This window comes from Carcharhinus amblyrhynchos, chromosome 20 (genome assembly GCF_965287045.1).
Source record: "Carcharhinus amblyrhynchos chromosome 20, sCarAmb.v2.hapA, whole genome shotgun sequence".
Taxonomy (NCBI): Eukaryota; Metazoa; Chordata; class Chondrichthyes; order Carcharhiniformes; family Carcharhinidae; genus Carcharhinus; species Carcharhinus amblyrhynchos.
In genome coordinates, this window is record NC_137343.1 from 21,708,393 (window position 1) to 21,717,468 (window position 9,076).

A 9,076-nucleotide genomic window follows, 5' to 3' on the forward strand; every position below is an offset into this window, starting at 1 on the left:
CTGTACTGTTCTTGTTCTTTGAATCCTCCGAATCCACAGGACAAATGCCCTGTCTAACTTTAAACTATGAGGTCAAAGGTTCACACATCCAGTTTTCTTTTAGTGTATTTTCACACCCACATCGTTTTTATCCTTTGGAGAAGAGTGGGGACCAAGTTTTGGAAGTATTCCCAATCTGAATATCAGCCCATTGAACTGTGTTGAACTTCCTTTCCATGGCCAGCAAGTCTTGGCTTTGGACTCAAACCTGGAGCTTCTGGTCCAGCCGTAGTGACACTATCACTATGCCTCAAGCCCTACCAAACACATCCAGTTATCTTGATATTATCCATAAAGCAGCATCTTCTATACAGTCCCCAGCCTTATTCCCTTTACTTGAACCTACAGAAAAGCTGCCCTCTTTAACCCAGGCATTCTTTCCTTTACTCAACCACAGAAAACCGACACTTCCCTCCAGGTCTCTGTTTTAAATGTACCAGGAGCCTAAAGGCTTACATGTTCCCTGAATCATACTAACAATACACAGCCCAGCTGGTTTCTCCTAGTCTCTGTTTATACCGAGAGAAATGATCAGATGCTCAGGGAAATATGTAGCTTCTGACACGTTGACCAACATGTACATTGCCGATAAAGAAAGGTATAACTTTATTACACCCCTCTCTACATGTGCTCCAAAACTGTGGTGATCAGGCACTGGTTACTCCTTGTAAAGTCAGTTCTATCAGTGGTCAAAGGTGATATCACCCTCATGAATAGAGGTACTACAGATTGGTTAAAGAGAGCGGGGGGCAATTTTCCCAGCCCACTCCACAGCCGTAGTTGTGCAGCAAGCCGGAAGACATAAGTGGAGGCTATTTAATGGGCTCTCCGCTGAGTGCCAACAGTTTCCGTACATCTCCGGTTGCCGAATTTCCGGCATCATCAGCTCTATACTGAACATCGGCGTGAAGCTGATTTAAATATTAAAATTCTGATTCAAATCACATTGGTCGGCCTGGGACTGAAGGCTTCGGGCCCCCTAGTCTCCCTCCCCCACCCAATCAGGTTCACTTCAGCCTGATTTACAACAGCTCCCCACTAAAGGGGAGCTGGCGACCCAATCCCGCTGCAATGAAAGGAGGCCATGGAGGCCACCCCAGGAGGTCAGGGGTAAGGGGTGGCTCCCTCTGGGCATTGTCAGCCTGGCAGTACCAGCCTGGCCCCCTGGCACTGTCCAAAGGGCAGAGTGGCAATGCCCAGGGGGAAATTTGACACTGCCTACCAGGCATCGGGCAGTGCCAAAGGGGTGGGGCCAGAGGGGGAATGGCCTATTTGAGGGGTGGATCCTGTGGGGAGAAGATTGGTAGGGATGGGGCGGTCCTGCTGCCACTCTGCACTTGGGATCAGTGATAGAAGGAGAGTGGACATCGATTGGGTTGACCATCAGGGTGGGGTGAGGGGTTTGGTTGGGGCTGCTGGTCTTGGGGAGGGGACGGGGAGGATCAGGAGATCGGGACTGCTGAGGGGGGGTTGCAGGGAGATCAAGGTGGGTCAGGTGGGGAGAGGTAACATGACCAACAATAGTGGGGGGGTTGCTGGTTGGTCAACGATCGAGCTGGCCAGTGATTGGCAGGCTGGCAGAGGGGCTACTGTGCATGTGCCAATCTCAGCTAAGACAGATTGGCGCATATGTAGTGGCCCATCAGCGCTATGTTGCTGGCCTGTCCAGTGGGCAAAAAAGGGTCACGAAATATCCTTGGCTGACAAGATTAAGAAGAATCCCAAGGCATTGTATACATATATTGGGAACAAGAGGATAGCTAGAGAAAGGGTTGGTCCACTTAAGGACAAAGGAGATAAATTATGTGTGGAACCAAAGGAAGTGGGTGAGTTCTTTAATGACACTTTGCATCAGTATTCACAAAGGAGGCAGACACATCAATTGATGGTGTCTCGGAGGGGAATGTAAATTCTTTGGAATAAATCATCATTACGAGGGAGGAAGTATTAGTTAATTTAAAAAGCATTAAGGTAGACAAGTCCCCAGAACCAGATGGCATCTATCCCAAATTACTGATGGAGACAAGAGAGAAAATTGCTGGGCCTTTAACAGAAATCTTTATTTTTCGTTGGCCACTGGTGAGATCCCAAAGGATTGGAGGATAGCCAATATTGTCCTGTTATTTAAGAAGGGCAGCTAGGATAACGCGATTAATTATAGGCCAGTGAGCTTGACATCAGTGATAGTGAAATTGTTGGTAAAGATTCTTAGGAATAGGATCTAAATGCATTTGGAACTGAATGGTCTTGTAAATGACAGACAGCAGGGTTTTGTACTAGTGAGGTCATGTCTCACTGATTTAATTGAATTTTTTGAGGAGGTGACAAAAATGATTGATGTGGGAAAGGCTGTGGATGTTGTCTACGTAGACTTTAGTAAAGCATTCAACAAGGTCCCTCATGGCAGACTGGTACGAAAGATTAAATCTCACGGGATCAGGGGTGAACTAGCTAGATGATTCAGAACTGGCTTGTCCATAGAGGACAGAGGGTCGTGGTGGAAAAGTGTTTTTCTGAATGGAGGTCTGTATATCTAGTAGTGTTCTGCAGGGATCAGTGCTGGGACCTCTGCTGTTTACAATATATATAAATGACTTGAAAGAAAATGTAGCTGATCTGATGAGCAAGTTTGTGGATGATACTTAGATTGGCAGAGTTGTAGATAGTGATGAAGGTTGTCAGAGAAGACAGCAGGATATAGATAGGCTGGAAAAATGGGTGAAGAAATGGCAAATGGAATTTAATCCGGACAAATGTGAGGTGATACATTTCGGTAGATCCAATTCAGGTGTGAGCTATAAAATAAATGGCAGGACCATCAGGAGCGTAGACACACAGAGAGATCTGGGAGTACAGGTCCACAGACCCTTAAAAGTGACAGCACAGGTGGAAAAGGTGGTGAAGAAAACATCGTTCATCGGACAGGGCATTGTGTATAAAAGTTGGCAAGTTATGTTACAGTTATATAAAATGTTGGTTTGGCCACATTTGGAATACTGTGTCCAATCCTGGTCACCACACCACCAGAAGGATGTGGAGGCTTTGGAGAGAGTACAGAAAAGGTTTACCAGGATAGTATTAGCTATGAGGAGAGATTGAATAAACTGGGATTGTTCTCCCTGGAAAGATGGAAGCTGAGGGGTGACCTGATAGAAATTTGTAAAATTATGAGAGGTATGGACAGGTGAACAGTTGGAAGCTTTTTCCCAGGGCAGAAATAACAATTGCAAGGGGGCACAAGTTCAAGACAAGAGGGGAAAGGTTCATTGGAGATGTGTGGGGGAAGTTTTTAACACAGAGGGTGGTGAGGGCCTGGAATGCATTTGCCAAATGAGGTGGTTGAAGCAGTTATGTTACCCACATTTAAGACATGTCAAATGTGGAATAGAGGGATATACGTGGCTGGCCTAGATAGGACAATGTGATCAGTGCAGACTTGGAGGGCCGAAGGGTCTGTTCCTATGCTGTACTGTTCTTTGTTCTTTGAATAGGTCCCGCCCATTGATTTTTATTGTGATTCACACTGGGACACTCTGTGGTAGACAGCGGGTGGAATTTTACTGGCATGTCTGCCCGAGATTCGTACGATCCTACACAAGTCCAATGGAGAATGCCGTTCTCTGAGCCTTGTCCACACCCAGAATCGGGATGGGAGTGCCGCTAAAATTCCGGCCAGGGTATGGGAGATTTGTTTGAAAATTCTGCTAAAAAAACAACAGGATTTACTCCAATTCTGGCGCAAATTCAGCACTTAGAATTTTGGTTGGAGAATCCTGGCCTGCCTTTTTGACTGTTACAAGGTCCCCAAAGAAATCTAACTTTCCATATGTTTAATAAGCATTGCCAAGGGTATCTTCAAGGGTGCTAAAGGTGGGATGCACTGCCAGAGGAAGTGGTAGAGGCAGCTACAAATAGCAACATTTAAGAGGCATCTTGACAGATACATGAATTGGCAGGGAATAGAGGGATTTGGACCACGCAGAGGCAAAAGGGTCTTTAATTCAGAAAGGTGCCATGTGTCAGCACAGGCTTGATGGACCGAAAAGCCTGATCCCGTGCTGTACTGTCCTTTGTTCACATTGTTGCAAGGTTTATCACTACCCTGATCACAATGATAACCTGTAAAATCAGAAGAAGTTTTAAAATTCCCTTAATGGTGTTCATCCTATCAGTGTTTCAAAAATTCCAGGTATTTCTACCATTGAAAAGTTTGCAATAAGAATCAATCCCATACCTGAGGTCTTATAATTACAGGATTTTGCTATATTTTTTAAGCCTGTATCCTGTCTTAAAATGCAACATCAAGACATTTCATACTGATTTCTGTTTAACTGCTTCTTAGCACGAGTGAATCAAGCATTATTATTTTCTATTCACTTAACATAAGAACATCGAAAATTCCACATAATAATGACCCTCAGAGAGAGGAAAAAAAAATATCTTAATGTCCCCACAAAGTTGAAGCCAGCAAATTCAATAATGGCTAATCAACCTAATCCAATTGTGTATATTCTCACAGCAGATAACCAGCACAACTGTAGTCATGGTGTGCGCCTAAAAATTAATCAGTTACATCTTTATTTCGGGCTTTTCAACCCATATTACAGACCAATGACCCAAGATTAATGATGAAGCCGGGGAGGGAAAAAGGGAATTGTGGACAGCTAAGGGAGATGAATCAAAATGTTCCTCTTTTCCAGCTGGCAATAAAGATTTATAACACACGTCTCCATTAAAATGTGACAGCAAACACTTGCGGGGAATGAGATTCAAGCAAGAGGCTTCTGATCTCAAAGTCAAGGATTCCACCAAAGGTGCCGTGAGATGCGAGCACATTCTGATGGCTGGAAATGAATTGGAATTCCTGGATTGGTATCATTTATTTGGAAATAACAAGTACCATTTTATGGGTTTATTCCTGTAATGAGAGTTTCCCATTATCATTTTTGATGTGTGAGAATTTTAGAGTTAAAATTATACTTTAACTCTACAAATTTAACCAGCTGCAAGTGTGTAGAGTTAAAATTTTTCCAACTTATTCTCATCAAGCTAGATCTATCAGATTATTAAATCGAAGTAACATTAATTGCGTGTTGTTTTTAATCACCATTTATCCTCCTAGTTATTGAACTTAATGCTGACCTTTCTTTGAGTCATAACCTCCCGCCAACATCAAGAATTGTTCATTATAATTAAATAATGGAGTCGCAGCTTGTGTAGGTGCATCAATGAATGAATGAACTCCTACTGATGTGCTTCCTTTTCAACCTCATTACTGAACATCAAAGGCAAAGAAGAAAAGACCAGGTCTCCTCAGCTTCTAGTCTTAGTCCTTCCATTTATCAAAGGTATGGAACATGGACCCATCACGATTCATATTCATTACCCATAGCCTGAGATATTGAAGATCCTTTGCAACAAAAATAGTTACGATGAGAAAATATTTTTCTATATCAATGATTTTACAATGTCTACATATGTGCATTGAGAGATTAAAGGGCGGAATACTCAGTGAAAGCAACCAGCTCCTTCTGGGTGGGATTGTAAAGTTACATGTCTACCTTGAACTGGATGCAAAATACAAGTTCTAGACTTCATATTGCAGTTGTTAATCTCATAGTGACTGTGTTGTTCAGATAACAGATAGCATTGCAAATTTTTTTTTATTCATTCATGGGGCATGGGCGCTGCTAGTTGGCCAGCACTTATTGCCCATCCCTTGTTGCCCTTGAGAAAGTGTGGGTGAGTTGCCTCCTTGAATCGCTGCAATCATGTTTCTTAGTTCAGAACATTTAATCCTGATGATCTCTATACAGATTTTCTGTGAATCTTCAGCTGGGAGTATTTTTCTGTGTATGCACGCAGCTATGTATGTGTCTTGCCCAGATTCAATAATTCACTAAGGAGTTTAACATAAACAAAAAGAGAAAACACTAGTTAGTGATGAAAAAAGTTGATTAGACTACTGAAATATATTGCTAATTTTGAGAAACGTGAGTCTGTGACCTAATGTGTTTGTACTTGCTGTGGAATCACTATATGACTGAGGAATCCTGATGTCGGAGGAGTCCAGAACTAGGGGTCATAGTTTGAGGATAAGGGGTAAACATTTTAGAACTGTGGTGGGGAGAAATTACCTCATCCAGGGAATGGTGAATATGCGGAATTCACTACTACAGAAAATATTTGAGGCCAAAATGTTGTCTGATTCCAAGAATAAATTAGATATAGCTATAGGGGTTAAAAGGGATTAAGGATTATGGGACATCAGGATTTGATGATCAGTGATGATTATAATGAATTGTGGAGCAGGTTCAAAGGGCTGAATGACCTGCTCCTGCTTCTAGTTTCTATGAATGAGTGGGAAGTATGGCAGGCATAAATATATGAGTGAATTAAATATATACGGTGTACGAAGGAATGATACAATAGATGTACGTTATTTGATTGAATAATATAGAATTTTAGTTTTATGTGAATGAATGATATCGAAAGAATAAAAGAGATGAGCGTACATGGCATGGATTGTGTGAAATAGCAGTATGTAGGGAACAGCGCATTGAAAAATCGTTAAGTGCCTGCAATTCCTATTAGTCCCATAGATGGTGTTATTTCCAATAGTAAAAATGTCACACTGTGAGTCACAATTGTCATTAGTTTTGAGAGAGTGCACGAATCTGTGATTGTGCAATCTGACCTCAGGATACTCACAAGTTATTCAAAATGTTTCCATGCGCCGTTTTCTATCTCAGCGAGAAAGTACTTTAATGTCCAATATAAGCGTTTAAACAGAACAAATACGTACTCATATATGTCACAGTATTATAATTACTCATTAGTTTATCTTCAAAGTTTTATTTGAACAGTGAAAACCTTTTCCCAAAAGCTTAGGCTCAGGTTTGACCTGTTACTGAGACTCTGGGTGGGATTTTTCTCTCAGTCCACAGAGTGTTTCGCGGTGGCAGGAGGCAGTGTGTACTTATTGGCAGCAGGATCTTATGGTGCCACCATTTTCAATGGTGCTTCTCACTGAACGCGCCATTTGTTGCTGGGAAACCTGTGGTGGGAGTGCGCTATCAATGGAACTGTAAGTTCCCAGTGGCATGAACAACAGCAAGGTTTTGGTGGCTGTGTGCTGAATTTGAATTTTTTATGGAATACCTATGATGTAGAATGAGGCTATTTGGCCCATTGAGTCTGCACCAACAACAATCCCATTCCAGCCTTATCCCTGTTACCCTATATATTCACCCGACTAATCCCCCTAACATTCCCCTAACACGAAGGAGCAATTTAGCATGGCCAATCAAACTAGCCCACACATTTTTGGACTGTGGGAGGAAACCAGAGAACCCGAAGCAAACCCACGCAGACACAGGGAGAGTGTGCAATCTCCAAACAGACAGTCACCCAAGCTGAGAATCGACCCCACTTCCCTGGCACTGTGAGGCAGCAGTGCTAACCACTGTGCCACGGTGCCACCCGTGTGAAGTCTGAACATACACAATTTCCCATGCAGCTGTAGTAATATTGTTTCTTACTTTCTTCCATTGATTATCTTTCAAATAATTTTGAAAAATATGTGGGCAAACATCAAAAGCTTCATTCCACTAGGATATATATGTATATGGTAAAATAGGGGCCCAGTGTATATGTGAAAGAAAACAACATTCCAGCTATTGTAGTTTTTGTTGCGTGTTATAAACTTTAAAAAGTACAGGAAGTTAGAGGGGCGAACTGGGACCAGTCACAAAAAGAAAGAAAAGGGACATTGTCTTTTAATTTATTTATTTACTGCATGTTCAATTTTCAAGAAATAACAAATTTGACAAACTTGACAATTGGAAAAGATTAACACACATGTAGGACAGATATTTTAATTTCTACTCCCAGTTGTTGTAACTATAATACAAGCATCTTTGCTTCATTCAACTTTGACTTCTGAGGGAATTCAAACACCCAGAAGTCGCTGTGAGGAGGCAATGACCCAGTGATATTATCACTCAACTATTAATCCAGAAAGTCAAGGAATGCTCCAGGGGACCTGGATTCGAATTTGAATTCAATAAAAAGTATCTAGAACTAAGAATCCACTGATGATCGTGCAACCATTGTTGATTGTTGGAAAAACCCATCTGGTTCACTAAAATCATAGAACCCCTACAATGCAGAAAAGGTGCCATTCGATGCATCGAGCCTGCACCGACAACAATCCCACCCAGGCCCAATCCCCATAACCCCATGCATTTACACTACTAATCCCCCGTACACTAAGGGACAAGATTACCATGGCCAAGCCGCCTAACCCTCACATCTTTGGAATGTGGGAGGAAACCAGAGCACACGAAGGAAATCCACGCAGACAGAGGGAAAGTGTGCTGACTCCGTACAGACAGTGACCCAAACTGGGAATCTAACCCGGGTCCCTGGCACTGTGAGGTAGCATTGCCAACAAATGTGCCTCCATGCCACCACTAATGTCCTTTAGGGAAGGAAATCTGCCATCCTTACCTGGTATGGCCTATTTGCGACTCCAGAGCCACAGTGATGTGATTGACTCATGACTGCCCTCGGGCAACGAGGAATGGGCAATAAATGCCGGTCAGCCAGTGACGACCATGTCCCACGAATGAATAAAAAAAAGCTGAAGCCACTCTTTGCAAGATTGCATTATGGATTAAAACTTGGATTTGTTCAGTTTCTTTAGAAATGTAAACTTTTGAAGAGAGGTGAGGCAAGTCTATATCCATGACAGCTGCAGGTACCCACTAATTAACTTTTAGTTATATTATAATTTGCTGCCAGTGCAGGTGATCCTTTACATGAATTCCTATCTGCATTGACCTGCCATTTCCAATGAAAGTGTTCCAACACCCATTGGTTCCAATGGGCTAGATAACTGATATGACTGCAAAGATTAGTATTCAATATTTGTAAAGGAATGTTTTACTAAATACTTGCCCACTTTCATGTGAAGAGGGTTTTTTTTTCATTCATTCGCATCAAAAACAGAAGCAGCTTGAGTGTCGAAACTGAC